Genomic DNA, 15705 nt, shown 5'->3' on the forward strand with positions numbered 1-15705 from the left:
GTGACATAGTGTACAAGGGTATGCTCAGCTTGAAACTCAAAGTGACCTTTGATTTGTGATTCAACTCAGCCCCCAAGGACAGCACAACCCCTAGACACAGATCGGGAGAGACCAGTGGCAACTGGGGAGAGACCTGGGCAGGATGGGGTGCAGTGGGCTCTGTGTCTAAGCTCACCAGTGCACCTGCTCCAGATGATCCTTGTCATGGGTCTTTCTGACCTGCACTCGCGCTGATACCAGGAGGGATTACAAAAGGTCACTTCCCATTGTCACCCTCCACGTCCTCAGTGCCTCCCTCAAATGGGAAAACCTGCTAACCCATCTTTCCTGCAAGAAATGAAAACCAACATATATTGTTCCAGCACAGACCAGAGAGGCGTCCAGGCAGTAAGGTCTCGAGGCCAGAGGCAAGCTCCCCAGGGAGAGGTTCTTATAGGACCGAGGTGAGCAAGAGACGGAAATAAGATGGGATGATGGCCAGATACACACAGAGACTGGACATGAGGTTCCTGAAGATGCGGCCTGGCACGAAGCAGCCACTTATTCTGGGCCAGACACAAACCTAGTCCACTCTGCCCTATGCGAGGGTGGTGACGCCTGATGAGACATGAAAACTTTGAACTCGGTCCACATTCCAGCTCTCTACTGCCTAGCTTTGTGCTCTGGGGCACACCAACAACCATCTCTGAGCCTCTCAGCTTCAGCCTAAAAGGCAGATAAACACAAGACCTATCTGATTGGTATCCTCATTTTATTATTAATTACCTAGTCATTCATTTTCACATATATGTCTTGCTCTTTATGTTACTCTAAATGTTTATGCAAGAATAACCCCCACCTATGTGAATTCCCACATCCTTATTTTTCAGAGCCCTCCAGAACTTTTGAGGTAGGAGCTTATTCTAGAAACAAGACAGTATTTGGTCTTGAGAGGATTAACAACTGTACCTACCCCTGAAAATCATTGTAAAATTTATTGTAAATTATTTTACTTAAGTGCAGTTCCTAGCACTTAGTAGATTCTCAATAAAGGCTTCCCATCATTATTGCCCATCCAGGAATACCATGGGTATGCAGCATTAACAAGGGATAAGTGGGCCACCTGGGTGGCTCAGTTGGGTAAACATCTGACTCTTTGTTTCAGCTCAGGTCATGATCTCAGGGTCACAGGATCGAGCCCCACCTTGGGATCCACACTCAGTGGGGAGCTGGCTTGGGATTCTCTCTCTCCCTTTCTCTCAGAAGGCTGAGAGAAAGACTTCAGAGATTGTGAGAAGCCTTACAAGTAATTAATAAAATCTTAAAAAAATAAATAATCAAGGGATAACTCAAGAGCAAACCTGAACCCGGGACACCCTTCTCTTGCCCATCTAAGGCTTTTACCCTGGTCCCCAGGGAAACTTTCGTGCATTTAGATTGTGCTGGTCTCTCAGCCAGGACTATTACTTTGCACAACTATAGAGGGCAGCATTTAGATGATATTCCATGAGCACAATCTCCCACAGGCATCTGGGGTTGTGCAACATGGCAGCCCTTGCATGCTAAAGCTTTGGGTTTGTTAGGTTATCACCATAGCATTTGCTTCCATGGTACCTCACCCTGACTCTTCACAGCCATCCATCAATGCCCCACTCCTTCCTTAGCAACCATCACCCACAAGCAACTGGGCAGATACGGACCTATTTTTCTGATTCATAAATCAACTTGAAATTACCGGGAATATTTGTGCCTTTTATATGGAGATGGTTCTTAACATTAATTGCAGAAAAATGTTAAACTAACTTTTTGAATGCTATGATGATTTTGCCCAGGGCTTTATGCCAGACAGAGTTCTCAGCTGGGAGGTGAGAGGGGTCGTAATGATGTTCCATGCTGTGCTCCCCGCTTTAAGAGAAACAAGTGAAGCCAAGGAAGGAAAATAGATTTGATCAACTCCACTGAGTTCACAACAACTCTCTGCACTATTCCACATCTCCAGCTCACCGTCCCATACTTAGATGATAAGGGGCCTCAGGAGTCACTTGGGCCTCAACCTAAAAACCATTTCAAGTAAAAAGCTGACATCAGCATCCAACTCTTCTTGTATTAGTAGCAATATCCTATTTCCCTTTGGGAATCAACTCCCCCCAGTCACACCAGTAAAGACATCAATCAAGGCACCTGCCCTCCCCAGGTCAAGGTGGGACCAATAAGACTCATTCCCCCAAGAATTCACATCTCAGAGGGAAGACATAAGTTCAGAGCTGATTCACCCAGGCTGCTGAGTATTAATGTAACTGCTCATCAGATCCTGCCTCATTGGTCCCCAGAGAGACCCTCCTTCCTGCTCTTGTAGAGCTGTGCTTTTTCAGAGCATCCCTGACACCTACCTGTGAGTCATTTTTCAATCTGATCTAGCCAAGCCCTTTAATTCAGAGATCACCAAGGCAAATGTCTACAGCGGAGAGGTAGGTAAAGGAACTACATAAAACCCATTCAGGAGCCTTAAGCGGTGGCCACGTGGAGTGCATGGGATAATGGCCCCCAAAGATGTCCACATCCTGGTCCCTGTTACATTACATGGCACCTTTTGCCATGCAAGGTAACATAAAACAGACCCAAGTACAGAGACCTGTGGCATACCACCAGAGACCCGCTTTCAGGTGACTTATTCAAGTCCGTGACAACGACTACCTTCCTCAAGCAAGAAAAAAAAAGACTTCCTGCTGATTCTGAAAGCACTTCCAATGTCTGCATATACTTAAAATTGGAAAATCACTTTGCCCTTCTGCACGTAGTGTGCATTAGATTCATCTGCATGCATTTAACAGTGCAGTCTGAGTGTGCTAAGCCCTTCACCTGTTCCATCACCCATTCACTGCATTCCTTTGACAAACATTTACTGAGCATATACTATTTACCAGGCTCCGGCAACTGCAGCAGACAAGGGGGCAAAACCTCTCAACCCCTGCTCACAGGGAGCTCAGGGGCAGTGAGGGAAACAGGCACCAAAGCAGATCCTCCATGTTGATGGAGCAGATAAAGCGAACGTTCAACACAATGCCTGGCACGTGACAGGGGCTCAGCATATGACAGCAATTGTTTATTTTCCTTTCCTAATCATTGCTATCATCACTTTTATTAGGCTGTGAGTATTAGAATTAGATCATGCATGTAAAAAAAAAAATCCATCAGTCTGGCACACGGCCAAAGCACAAGAAATGTTAGGCATCGTCCTAAGGGTGGTGGGGAGGAAACAGCAAAATCTGGGAGGCCCTTTCAAGAGGAAAACTAAGATAGTATTTCTAAGAAGAATCTGTGGGGATACATCAATGTAAAGGCAAAATGCATTTCGGGGCGCCTGAGTAGCTCAGTGGGTTAAGTGTCTGACTCTTGATGTCAGCTCAGGTCATGATCTCAGGGTCACAGGATAGAGACCCAGGTTGGGCTAGGCACTGAGCGTGGAGCCTGCTTGAGGATTCTCTCTCTCCTACTCCCTTTGCCCCTCCTCTCTCTCTCTCTCTCTCTCTCTCTCTCTCTCGGAAAAAAGAGAGAGAGACCAAAAAAACAAATTTATAATTAGTAGCGTTATTTGCACATAAGACAACTTATCTACCCAAGGCAAAAACAAAAACAAAAAACAAACAAAAAAAAACCGGTTTGCTCTCAAGGGGATTAAACCACCCCCGCCTGTGCCCCAATTTCTCTTTCTGCTCATCTGCTTGGCCAGTGCTTTCCTCTGAGACTGCAGCCAAATCAACTTCAGCCTAGCACAGAAAGGACTCAGAACTACAAATGTCGAAAGTAATGACTCCTGGGTTTGCCTCACACTGACTCCCCTGACAACTTAGAAATTACCTTGAAGACATGAAGAGTCTCCGTAGCTCCATGCCCAGGGTGTGACACCACAGAATTGTACTTTTCCCCCACGGGTGGCTGGTTTAGAACATTTAGTCTCTGATCTTAAAAGGAAGTTTGTCACCAATGCTACTGTGGGCCAGAAACTTGGGGGAATTGTTCCGTCTAGGAGGTGGTGCTATAAGACAGCGACCTGTGTTTTTCCATGTTGGAGATGGTTCATCAATGAAGAGGGAGAAGAAAAAAAGCAGGCTCATGACACCCAGGCTGCTGAGCTGAGCGATGTTGGAATTGCAAAACTGGTCCAGCTGCTGGCTGGTCCAAGCTCTGCTTCTCTGCAAGTCCGTGAGGACACACACAAGCTGTCCCTGCAATTTCAGGGGCAGCCAGGCCTCCAGGGGCTGCCCAGACCTGACCTCCGCCAAGTGCTGACTTCCCCGTTCCTTTTCCTTTTCCACCATCCAGCCAGGGGGCCAGGGAACGCACAAGGACTCCCATGGAAAGTGGCCTCCAATTAAGCAAAGGCGCTTTCAAGATCCTCCAGAAGGAGAAGGCTGTCCCTGAGCTACTGGAAGGAAAAAAAAAAATAGCCCTGAGCTGGGATTGGAGATGGTACTAGATCTGGCTTGACCATGAACCTAATCTCTCCAGCCCTCAGCTTCCCTGTCTGTGAGACATGGGGAAAAAAGGGAATAATCTCCATCTGCCACCTCTCAAGAACTGTTTCCAGCAAAATATTGGACATAAGCATTCAAAAGCCATCTTAACCTTCACTTTAAAAATATATATATATTTATTCATGAGAGAGAAAGAGAGAGGGGAGGGGCAGAGGGGGAAAAAATCCAAAGCAGACTTCTTACTGAGCACAGAGCCCAATGCAGGGCTCAATCCCACAACCACAAGATCATTGCAGAAGCCAAAACCAAGAGTCTGATGTTAAACAAACTGAGCCACCGAGGTAGATACCCCATAGGGTACTTCTTAAAAATTCAGATGCCTGGGCCCCACTTCAGAAGCACTAAATCAGAAAGCCCTAGGGTTGCTAATGGGCACACGGGGTAGGGAGCCACAAGGCAAGATAAAGACGAGGTAGTGCAGAAGCATGTGCCTCTCAAGGCATGCTGCCCCTCGTGAGCTCCACGGACCTGTTTGTTATGAGTCCTGGACAAGATGATACAGAAATTGAGACTAAAGTGTCTAGAAACGTTTATAAGCAATTTGGCACTGCTGCAATGTCCAACTGTAGGATCATTTGTGTAGTAATTAATGTTGATTACATTTTACAAAAGTTCCTGACAATGAAGGATTAAGAATTTAAAAAATAAAAGTAGATCTCCTCTCCCTCTCCTCCCCGTAGCACAGAGTGATCAGCTGTGACCTCAGGTGAACCTCTATCCAGACCCAGGCTCGGTTTTCCTTCATGGCACTGAAGCTCCTTGGGTCCGCTTTCCTCATCTGGAAAATGGGAATCTGCATACGTGCCCTGTGTTATTTTTCTGACCAGCCCAGGAGTCATTTATGTAGAAAACACCTTTTGTGTGCAGATGACCAATAAATATAAAATTTAAGTTCTGCAGATTACTGCAGTACAAGGGGGAAGTTAAACACATAGGGCACATAGTAGGTGCTCAAAAAATGTAAGGTTAGATTTTTCCCTGCTGAGTTTCTGAATAACCAAGGAGAGCTTGGACTCTGGAGTCAGGGGATCAAATGTGCTTACTAGCTCTACCATACAAGGCGAATTAATTCAGTGTTCCCATCCTCAGCTGCAAAATGAGGGTAAAATAATCATGGTATAACTAACCCATGATGTTATAAAGATGAAATAAAATTAAGTATATATGAAGCACCATACATAGTGCTTGGCCCTGGTTACATGTTAAATAAATAGCAGTACTGTACTGTGATGATAATCACAGATCTGGCCCAGGTCAGCCCCCTCCAGGCCTAGAAGACCACGAATGCAGAGTCTGGCCACGTCACTGGGAGCGCCGTGGGTCTCAGCCAGGGCCCCCGCACCTCTGCAGTCTTTGAGCAGTGTCATCCCATGGGCTTCTCTCTCTCACCTCTCAGTATGTGTGAAACAGCTTACCAGGCAGCTTCAGACTCATTAACATCTCATCAGTCGTAATTAGCTGTGATTCGGCGGACTGGGCTGTGGGAAACGTTCTCCTAGGGGGCAGGTGGCTGCTAAAATCCACACGGAAGCATACCCGTGGCCTTTGGGGACCAGCCACTTAGAGGATGAGAGAGGAAGACCAGAATTAGGTCCTTAAAGAAACTGTGCCTCCCCAGCTTTGAGGCAGCCACAGGACATAGGCATTGAAAGAAGGAGTGAAGGACACATTGACCAAGCATGGGCCTGTTCACACATACTTACTGAGCACCTACTATATCCAGGTAGTGTACTAGGTACTGGTGGTATGGCCCATGAATAGAATGGATGGTTCCCTGCCCCCATGGAGTTGAGAGTCTTGTTGGGGAGATCAGAAAGCAAGAGAACAAAGGCACTAAAATGACCAGCAAACATTGACCACCTATGGTGTGTCAGGTTCTGCTCTCCCAGAAGCCCTCCTTGAAGATCCTATGAGGAAAGGTCTACTATTAAACCCCTTTTCAAGAAGATGAGAATGGAGCCCAGGAAGTTGGCCCAATCTCCCAGCAGTTGGTAAGTGGTGAAGCCAAGAGTCTCACCCCAGCAATCTGCCCCAGAATGAGCAACCACCAGATATCAAGATGGTAGATCCCAATAAGGCTGACCTCATACCACATTGTAAACAAAAGGATGACCACCAGATGCTGTCAGTATTCCAGGTGCATTCCAATGCTAGACATTTCCAAATCTGAAGTGATTCGGCCAACAAAGGCAGTGGCTCTCTAAACACCAGGAGCCAAGGAGAAAATATGGGGTAGATACCACATGGCCTCTTTGCTATTTTCTCTAATACTTGTGATTTTTCATAATGACTCTTCAAAGTCTGTATTACGATTACAACTTTACAGATGAGGAAACTAAGGACGAGATTTGTTTAGTAATCTGGCAAAGCCTTAAAACCAGTTGAAGGGGACACACCAGGATTTAAACCCCAACACAAGCTCATTTTCTACTATTACCACTGATGGTTGAGAACTGAAAGTCCTCAGTAACCAGAGATGGAAGAACTAGATATGATGGAATCAACAGAGCAGAGAGAGCCTTCTGGAATTTCCTCTTGCCCTGGTTCAGTGACCTCTCCTGGGAGGAAAGTTGTCAGTGTGTGTTGATTATAAACAGGTGCTGTCATCTTGCTAGTTGAACCTGCAGACAGAAATAATATGAGCAGTACCAAGTCCACACATTTCCACAGGCGTTCCTAAGAGGGCTTTGATATATGGTGTGTCAGCTAATTGCCCCATGGCCCTGGGAAGTGGGCTCTGGTGCCATTTTACGAACAAAGGAAGTGAGATCCCAAAACGGTGAGAACAGCGATGACAAATTTATATTAAGTATGTGCCTTTGGGCAGGCACTTGGCACATAATGCCGTTCAATCCGCTCATGTGAAGCTGTCGTGGTATCCCCTTTTTAGAAGAGCAGAGTGGGGCTCAGGGAGGTTAAATGACTCACCCAAGGTCCTATAGGTGGTCATCAGAGCCAGAACTCTCACCCAAAGACATGTTCTTCACCAGCAAGGCCTCCTGCCTCTTCCCAAGACAGACAAGGGTTCACCCTGCATTCACCAGACTCCCAGCAGACACCTGCCAGTTTGTTTGGATTTGTGGCTCATTACAGACTTTTGTGAAGACTTCATTGATGCCATACATCTGAGCAAAGATGTATTTTGGTCTCAGCCAACCGAGGTCCTTGCCACCTCTTCCCTGTCTCCTGTTGCCTGCTGGAAACTGCACGATAGACCACAGGGGGCCCAGCTTTCAGAGACTTTCCTGTTGCAATCCCGTTTGAGCCACAGAGTTAGAGTGGTACCCACATGAGAGGCCTCAACAATACTGGGGAGACCCGCATTCAGGCATCACCCCCTATTCCCCGCTCACCGAAGATGCAGGCACAATAGCTTTCCCACTGCTTGGCATTATTTTATGTCAAGCGAGAATCATCGAGTGGCATGAGAGACCACTTGTAGACACAGAATAGCTCTTTGGTTGGTTGGCTGGTTGTTCATTTTTTGAGGAAACGGAAAGAGCTTTTAATTCCAACACAGCCTCCAACCAACCAACCAACCCAAGAGTGAACAAGAAAGAGGTGACAGCTGGAGTGAAGAGAGTCTGTGGAGACCAAAGGGTCTGACTGGGAGAGGGTCAGGGAGGAGGAAGAGAGACAGAGGGGTGAGGAGAGGAGATGGTGGGACGAGACCGTGCAGGAGAAAATAAAGAAATGTGGCAGAGACTGGGGGGCTGACAAGGAAAAGAAAGACACGATCCTGGTGCAGCTGAATCATAAAACTTGCATGTTTATTAGAAACATGGCTCCACCTCTGTGTGTGTGTGTCTCTCTCACGAATAAATAAATAAAATCTTTAAAAAGAAAAAAGAAAAAAGAAATGTGGCTCCAGGGTTTCACAAAAGGTGCAATGCCTCAACTTGCCAGCCTGGGGAAGCACCAGGACTTCCGGACCATGCTGAAGTAAGGAGGCCAGAATGCCTTGTGATTGGACTCCAGGAGAAGGATGGTTTGCCCCAGAGGTGAAAATAAGGGCATAAAGTTAGCATGGGGGCAGGGACCATCTGAGGGTACTCACAGGAGCCACCATCGCGCAGTGTTGCCCGGCTGTGAGAGGCAGGCCAGGGCGTGCAAAGGCTCACTGGCAGACACACAGTCTGGCTGCCGAGGAATCCTGCTGCAGACCCAGGAGACTCCCAGGCCAGGGCTTTGGACAGGGTTGCAATGACGTTATGTATTCCAGGCAGTGGAAGTTTCCTCCAAAGGAAAAAGGGAGGCAAGAGGCTTAAGCAAGGCAGGCAAAGCACACTTGGGCAGCCAGAGCCCTGGAGTCGACCCCAAGGCAGCTTCTCCGACCCAGAGTGCTGTCTGGCTCCATGGCATTGCCGTTCTCAGCCTCCTGCCTCCCCCCTGGTTGCAACAGCCCTGGATGCTCACCACGGAGAGCAGACACAAAGGCAGAAGGATGAGGAGAAGATGTCGGGAACCCCCAGCCAGTGGCAGCCACAAGGACACAACTCGGCTGCTCAGGAGCTGGGTTCAAATCCAGACTTAGGTTCTTGCTAACTGGGTGATCTAGGGGAAAGGCACTTCACCTTCCTAGGCCTGTTTCCTCATCGGTTCAACGGAAGTAACAAAATGTGGAAAAAATGAAATGCCTGATGCGCCATCCAGCAGGCATAGGAAGCTACTGCTGTTATTGATTACTGTTCGTATTTGCACCTGTTCTTCCCTCTCTCGCAATGCTCTTCCTCAAGCACCTGCAGCAATCACACCTTCTCCTACTCAACCCATCTTCTCTCAAACGGCTCTTCTCAGAAGCCCCCTCTGATGGCTCTACTTAGAATTGAAACCCCCAATGCACCAGCACCCTAACCTTCCCTTTTGCCTTCCCAGCTCTGTTTCTCAGCTGATGTATCACACATTGTCTTTGCTTACATCTCTCTACACCTTCTCCCTAATAGGCTGCAACCAAAAAAAAAAAAAAAGAGAGAGAGAGAGAGAGAGATTTTGCCTATTTTATGTCTCTGCAGCGCTCAGAGCTGAAAGAGAGAGAGAGAGAGAGAGAAATAGTTGAGTTGTTTATAGCTCTGCATGAAGGTGTAAGGGAGCTCATACAGCAGCTGTCCATGTTACCAATGAGGAAACCAAGATCCAGGGAGGAGAAGGGACTGGTCCAAGGTCTCTCAGCAAAGTTTAGCAGTTCAGCTGGCAAGAACACCCTGATACCACTGTTTGAATGCACTGCATGTCCCCTCACTGCTTGGAGCAATGTTCATCTACGTCATCTCAGAAATGATGTCCAGTATCAAAGCAGCAGGGTGGGAGCCAGGCTGCCAGCCCCGGGTCTGCGCTGACCAGCTCTGTGTGGTTGGTGCGTCCCTCAGTGATTCCATCTGGCCATCTGCACAATGGAACAGTAAATCCCGCCTTTACCACCAACCAGGGCTACACTGAGCATCAGTAGAATATTTTGGAAAGTTTCTCGGCTCCCGTGGCGGAAGAGAACCTAGTGAGACATGGGGCGTTCTTGCTGAGTGCCACAGGGAGTGCTAAAGTCAGCGTGCTCCCAGCAGGGCTGGCCTAGTGCCTTAGTGACTTCTCACTCAGACACTCCCCCGCTACTTGTCATAAGCAAGGGGATGTTGTCTCAGTAAAGGACAGAAGTAGGGGTGCTGCTGTGCCCACGAACCAAGCACTCTCTGCCTGCCCACCCCTGCCTCTCTCTCCCCAGGCATTCCATAGACATCATGTGCCTTGGACAGAGGACCCTTCCACGCTCTGTCTGTCCCCACTGCCTTGGCCTGGATATATCTCTCCAGGAAGCATACACACAGCTTCCCCCAGAGAAGAGCTCTAAAGGATGTTGCTCATACACCATTGGGGTTTTCTGGGAAGTCACTGGAAATGCCATCATGATCGTCGGTGACTGACTTTTTTCTGTCTGCCCCAGGCCAGACCTGTGCTAAGCACTGCACACATCACAGAGGGTTCCTTGTTCCTACAACAATTCTAAGAGGCAGGCACTGTTGCTACTTCCACTTCCAAGATGTGGAAACTGCACAGTGTTTGATTAAATTCCCCAAAGTTCCACAGTCAATAAGCAGCAGTGATGATTCAAAGTCAGGCATACAGTATGGCCAGGAAAGAGTAGGGTGGTGACAGCTATCTGCCCAAAACAAATGTGTGCTCCCCATTACATAAATAGTATGTATGGCCCCTGCGCTGGAGGCAGCTGCTCAGCCGCGGACTACATTTCCCAGCATCCCTTGTACTTGGCCGTGGCCACGTGACTAGTTCTCACCAATAGGACGCGAGTCAGAATTCTAAACAAGGTGAAAAGCCTTCTCCTCCCCTTCCTGGCTGCATTGGCTGGCTGTGGAGCACTGCAAGGTGTTGGAGGATGAGAGAGTCACAGGATGATAGGAACCGAGTCCTTAAATCCCCACATGATGGGAAGCTGCCTGCTGACCTGACCTGGACCACTGGATGACTAAGAAATAAGTTTTATTTTATTTTTTTTATATTTATTTTATTGTTTATTTATTTTATTCTTAATCAGAGGTCAGCAAACTTTTTCCTCGTAACAGGCCAGAGAGCAAATGTGTTCAGCTTTATGGTTGACCTAACTGTGCCATTGTACCATGAAAGCTTCTTTAGGCAGTCTGTAAATAAACAGGTGTAGCTGCGTTCCAATAAAAACTTTATACACGAATAAAACAGACCTCGGGCCAGATTTGGCCCACAGGCTGCAGTCTGCCAAACCCTGGGGTAAGCCATGGAAATGGGGGGTGAGGGGAGCATTGGTCTTTGCAGCTAATGTTAATTGGGTATTATGGGGGAAGGGAGAGGAATGGTCATAGTCCTCATTGGTCCCCTGATCATCCATGACCCTACATACTTGAAGGGATCTCAGGGCACCGTCCCATGTCACCTCCCCTAAAGCTCGAGCAGGCCACGAATCCAGACCATAGGCTTCACCGCCTGTGGGAAACCAGAAGGGGGTGTCCCCAAAGAGGGCACTCCACTTCCCAGCCAGTTCGCACATTCTCCCAAAGGCTGCCGTCATGTGGATTCACATGAAAAAGAGCATTTTAAAAAGAGGACATGCTGAATAAAACGTTAAATAGGAGGAAAAAAAAAAAAAGCAAAAACCCAATGCAGCACTTAATGTCTCAACATTTACTTGGGGGATGAAGCATATGTCTCACCTCATCTGTGATTTAAAAGTTCCCTGCCTTACTCGGCGCGGTGGCTTTTTGTTTGTTTGCATCGTGCAGCCAATGAGAGTAGAAACAGTGGGTGGACTTTGCTGACAGTGATGGAAACGGTGCTCCCCTGCTGCCCTCAGGTGGGAAGAAATCCTTCCAGACCTCTCCGGAGTCATCTCTCCAGATGCCACCTCTCAGGAGGGGGGGCCACAGCTCTCTGCATCCGGGGGCTCTGTGGGCAGCGGGCTGTGAAACCTGAGGGTGTTCCTTTCAGGCTCCTGCCTGCACTTTCTTCTGCGGATCCAAGCCACCCCGGGGAAGGTCCGACACAAGCACCCAGACATTTTCATCTCGGGTTCCTTCTACGTGCACTCCATCTCAAGCCCATTGACTTTTTCTTTTGCACTTTTATAGTGATAAATGACCAAGGGGCCTCTCTCCCTTCCCTGTCTTCTTTCTAGCCATCGCCCCCTCTTTCCCAGCCAAACCTCCGCTCTCCAGCCAGGAGGGGTTACCTAGACACGTTAAGTGTAGGGTGATCATCTACTCGCTCAGCAAATAGTCCCTGACGTCTACAGTCTCACAGCCTACTTCAGCCTCGGGGACACAGTGGTGAGCAAATCACAGCGGCCACCAAGACGCCTACACTCTAGTGGGGGAAAAACAGTAAATGTCTAATGTGTCACCCCCAAAATCAAAAGTAATGCCTCCTTGGTTTCACCTTTCCTACACCTTTAGGGGATGGGCTTTGCTGCCCTGGCTTCTGGCATTAAAAAGTGCTAGGAACCCAGGGAGAAATCCGAACTTGGGAAAACAGCCTGGGGTGTCTTGGAATTGGAAGACTGAAAGGCCTCAGCTGGAGTCCTCCTACCACTCCCTTCATGTCATTTCCCGTTTTCACAGGCCTCTTCTCACTCCCTGAACAGAGTTGAAACCCTCAACATGGACTTCAAGACCCCCACGTGATCTGCTTCTGCTACTTCTCTGCACACACCCTCTATTCCCTCTCTCTGGCCCACTGACTTCTTTCTTGTTCTATCCACACAGAGCTTGTTTCTACCTCAGGGCCTTTGCACTTGCTGTGCCCTCCGCCTGGCTGCTTTTCCCCCAGATAGTCACAGGGCTGCTGCACTCACTTCACATGTCAGCATCTCAAGAAGTCTTTCCTATCTAAATGGCAGTTGAAAATTCATGTTGAAATCCTAACCCTCAGTGTGAGAGTATTTGGAGGTGGGGCCTTTGGGAGGTGATGAATGGGATGGGTGCCTTTATGAAAAGACAGAAGAGCTTTCTGTCCCTCCCTCTCCTCTCTCTCTCTCTCTCTCTCCTCGAGTCCCTCTCCTTCTCTGCAATCTGTCACGCGAGGGCACAGCAAGGAGACACCATCTGCAAGCGAGGAAACGGGTCCTCACCAGGAGCTGAATCTGTCAGCACCTTGATCTTGGACTCCTCGGCCTCCAGCACTGAGAGAGGTAGGTGCTTGTTGTTCAGGCCACCCAGTCTATGGTAACAGGATGCAGCAGCCCATGAGGGCTAAGACACCAGCTTTCAGGTCTTCCCAGCCCACCTCTCTTCCTGCCACAGTATCCGTGCACTCGCTGCTCTCTCTGGTGTCCTCCTCCTCCAGAACATTGGCTCTCGAAGGCTGATCCGTGGATGATGAATGCTGCTTAGCAGCTGTAACCTACTGTGCCCACTCTGCTCCCCTCCTGCCAGCTTTCCATGTGGCTGTCAGAGGATGCATCTGATGCTCATCACCACCCTCCATCATGCCTTTACAATCTTCAGTGGCTTCTCTCTGCTCTCAGGATACAGATACAACTTCCCAAGGTGGCCCGCAAGCCTCTGCACCTGCCACCTCCATCCTCACCATCCAAGCTCCAGAGTCTTCTGTGGCATTTTTTCAGGCTTTATGTTTGCTCCAGTCTCTCCTGCCACAGGGCCTTTGCCTGGGCTGCTCTCACCACTTGGGACACTCTTCTCTCCTCATCCAGTCATCACCTGCTCATCCTCATATCACAGCTTCTATCCGTGACCTTGGGAAACCTCTGACATCCCTGATGGGTCAAAGCCCTACCTCCTGCTCTCATGCCTGTGTTTCACAGGATTTGTTATGGGTATTGCACAGGATTTGTTATGGGTATTGCATTTTTATTTGAGTGATACTTTTTCCCATATCTGTCCCCTCTTCTAGACCATAAGCTCCAGGTGAGCAGAGAAAGCATTGCTCTTACTCCCCATTTTATGCTCAGAACCTAGCACATAGTAGGCTTTCCAGAAACACGTGAACAAATAGCTAAAAGAACATGATTTTCAAACAAGCTACTTAATGCTTGCCAAGCCTTGGGCAGTAATGGCAGGGATGTGGGGGCCCTTGATGAGATAAAACTTAAAAATCAGGATAAAGCTTTGTAAATAGAAATAGGCACGCATCACACAAATTAACTGATTATTTAAAGACGTGGCCATCCTCCCCCAACATCTACGTGTGTTATCTGATCTACTGACTTTGAAAGCTTCCACAAGACACATGAACCCACATAACCACCTCTGCTCAGTGTCTTTATCAGTCTTTTGCATATTAAAAATCAATATTTTAGAGGATCTCCTGGGGCTCAGTCAGTTAAGCGTATGATTCTTGATTTCAGCTCAGGGTCCTGAGATCGAACCCTGAATCTGGCTCTGCGCTTAGCACACAGAGTCTGCTTGTCCCTCTCCCTCTGCTTCTCCCCCAGCTCACAGGCTCTCTATCCATATATCTCTAAAATAAATAAATACAATCTTAAAAAAAAATTTTTTCAGAGTATCTCCTCACCAAACCAGCAAGTTGAGCATTTACTGTGTGTCTTAAGTGCTTTACATGATGAACACATTCAGCCCTTACAAACTATCTTTATTTTCATTGTACAGATGGGGAAACTGAGGCATGCAGGAGAGAGAGGACCTGCCAACACACACACACAACTGGAATGTGGTGGATTTGAGGTCTGAACCATCACCCAGCAGCCGTGGATGTCACACGCAAATGACAAACAAGGAAACAGGCCTGGACAGGGTTTCTTGTCTGCCTGACTCTGAGTATGAAGCCACCAGGCATGAAAGAGACTAATGTCCAACGTCCTCACCAGTGGGGAGCCCCTTGAGCCCATCACCACAGCATCCTCCCTAGCACACCCAGACTCCCTGGATACCTGTGATGCCCCAGCCAGGCTGCACTTATGGGTGCAGTTCACCTGCACTCCTGGGCAAACACTTATACCCGTACTGGGTCACTTCTGTGACTCCCCCAGGTGCATGTACCTGGTGCCCTCACCTGTCAGGTCATGCTCAGGCTGTAGTTACATTCCATCAGCACCCATCAGGGTTCTACTGCACGGAACAGGGCAGAGGGAAAAGGCTACAGCGTGAGGCTTTAGTCAGGCCTGTGTTCGAATGATCCATTCCTTCACTCCCTCATTCCTCTCTCTGTTGTGGAAGCCTGCCTACATGATGGGGCTGCACAATGCACTCAGGATACCAAGGTCAACCCACCGGGCAGGGGCAACTCAGAGCCACTGAGACACCACACACGCGAACACACAAGAAAATCGGTGGTTGTGCTTCACACAGCGATGGAGGTAAGCAAGGTGATGTGGCATGAGGAAACCAAGAGTGAAGGGATCTTTAAAACAGGGCCTGGGACCTGCCCGACATGTTCTATGCCTTTGGGCTAGTCACTTAACCCTCCGAACCATGTTTTCCAGATCCTTGGGTGGGGATGGCAGTAGGTACTGCATAAGTAAAATGGCCAGAAATGAAAGCTACACTTTTCTTAACCTGGGTGCTAGGCATTCAAGTGTGAGTAGGATATTTTCTGCAGCCCAGGAAGGGAGACAGACCACAGGAAGGCATGTGCCACGAGCCTTTAGGGGACACCACAGTCGATCCTCCCAGGAGCCCTAGCCCCGGCTCCTCTCAGTGTGGCCTGCGGGGGAGAGTCTGTGCCTGTCCACCGCCCACCA

At 48.4% G+C, this 15705-nt stretch overlaps 1 protein-coding gene across 2 annotated transcripts in view; it reads right to left on the reverse strand.

The window, feature by feature from the left end:
• The window catches only part of GRIN2A (glutamate ionotropic receptor NMDA type subunit 2A), a 415475-nt gene that overhangs the window by 229791 nt on the left and 169979 nt on the right, over window positions 1-15705 (reverse strand). The gene's annotated exons all lie outside the window — the stretch shown is intronic.

The sequence above is a fragment of the Nyctereutes procyonoides genome, unplaced genomic scaffold (genome assembly GCF_905146905.1).
Source record: "Nyctereutes procyonoides isolate TBG_1078 unplaced genomic scaffold, NYPRO_anot_genome, whole genome shotgun sequence".
NCBI classification, from domain to species: domain Eukaryota; kingdom Metazoa; phylum Chordata; class Mammalia; order Carnivora; family Canidae; genus Nyctereutes; species Nyctereutes procyonoides.